A 1,902-nucleotide genomic window follows, 5' to 3' on the forward strand; every position below is an offset into this window, starting at 1 on the left:
GGTTTACTCCCAGCCCCTGCTTGGTTTAATCCCAGACCCTGCTTGGTTTAATCCCAGACCCTGCTTGGTTTAATTCCAGCCCCTCCACCAGACTCTTCTCTTTCAAACACCTTGAAGCTCCTCTTCTCACCACACAAATGAAAAAGCTTCTGTCCCTGTTATACACAAACTTAGAGTTCCCAAAATGTTTGTTCTTTGTCACAAGAAGCACTATTAGGGTCACCCAACATTTGCAGAGCTGAAGCAGGCCCTGAACCATCTCTTAATGTTCACTGGGGTGAGCAGCATGAGGTGGTCTCTGTTTTTTGCAGGAAATCATAGAATCATGCAACAGCTTCATTTGGAAAAGACCAAATCATCCTGGTTGGATCACTGAGCCCAACCATGAATCTAACACTACCAAGTCCACCACTAGAACATGTCCCTCAGCACCACATCTGCAGGGCTTTGAAATGCTTGTAGGGATGGTGACTCCACCACTGCCCTGGGCAGCCTCCTCCAATGCCTGATAACCCTCCAGGGGAAGAAGTTTTTCCTAAAATTCAACCTAAACTCCCCTGGGGCAACTTGAGGCTGTTCCCTCTTGTCCTGTCCCTTGTTCCTTGGGAGCAGAGCCCAACCCCCCCCTGGCTCCAGGCTCCTGTCAGGAGCTGTGCAGAGCCAGAAGGTCTCCCCTGAGCCTCCTTTGCTCCAGGCTCAGCACCCCCAGCTCCCTCAGCTGCTCCTCCCCACACTTGGGCTCTAGACCCTTCCCCAGCAGCTCCGTTGCCCTTCTCTGGCCACGCTCCAGCCCCTCCAGGGCCTTCTGGGAGGGAGGGGCCCAAAACTGCCCCCAGGATTGGAGGGGCAGCCTCCCCAGTGCCCAGCCCAGGGGGACGATCCCTGCCCTGCTCCTGCTGGCCACACCAGTGCTGGCCCAAGCCAGGATGCTGGTGGCCTTCTTGGCCCCCTGGGCACACGCTGCCTCCTCTCCAGCTGCCTGTCCCCCAACCCCCCAGGGCCTTTCCCTGGGGCACTTTCCAGCCCCTCTGCCCCAGCCTGGAGCTGCAGGGGGTTGTGACAAAACCCTCCCCAGGGGCTGAAGGTTTGGGACAGCCCAGGAGATCTGCCAAGCTCCAGGATGCCCAGTGGCTCTGAGGGCAGAATCAGCCCCAGCCCTGCCCACCTTACACCTCAGGACGCTGCCAAGCCAGGAGAGAAACAGTCATTTGAAGCCAACAAAGCTGATCTGCCCCAAAGCATGCAGAGGACAACAGGGATAAGTAAAGAAGTGTCACTTTTATCTGGACACTTTTAAAGGGAAAATGACTTTTACCACTGGTATTTATAGAACTTTCTCCAAGCTTCATTTTACTCCTGCCCCTGGTCGAAAAGAACAGTGAGAAGACCAAATAATTGGTGTTTCCTTACCCTAAACTCCCCAAATCCAGGTTTTCACATAAACCAAACGTCTTGTAACAGATATTTGGTTTCCACATAGACCAAACATCACTAGTAATGATCTGTGAGATGATCACTGGTGATTTTACAGCAGAAACTCAAACTCTCTGTTGACATGCACCTCAGGTTGAACTTTAAGGTTTCTCTGCTTCCACCAGCACCAATCTCCAGCCAGTGACCCCAAAGGGCTTCACCAGCATCAGACACATCCCCACAGACACCACAACTGCTCAGAGGCCTCCTGCCCTCCCCAAGGGACACGGCTCAAATCCCCACCAGCAGCTCAACCTCTCTTTTCATTCCCTCTGTGTGGCTCCTGGGTCATGTTTCAGCACTCAGGAGAAGAGGTTTTCAGAGGCAATGTTTGAACTGCCACCATTCATTGTCTTATAAAACAAAACAGCTCCCACCACGTTCATGATTGGTGCTAAATCTCATGGCCAGGGGAGGGTGCTGCCCCTG

This window comes from Merops nubicus, unplaced genomic scaffold (genome assembly GCF_000691845.1).
Source record: "Merops nubicus isolate BGI_N331 unplaced genomic scaffold, ASM69184v1 scaffold20344, whole genome shotgun sequence".
In the NCBI taxonomy this organism is placed as follows: domain Eukaryota; kingdom Metazoa; phylum Chordata; class Aves; order Coraciiformes; family Meropidae; genus Merops; species Merops nubicus.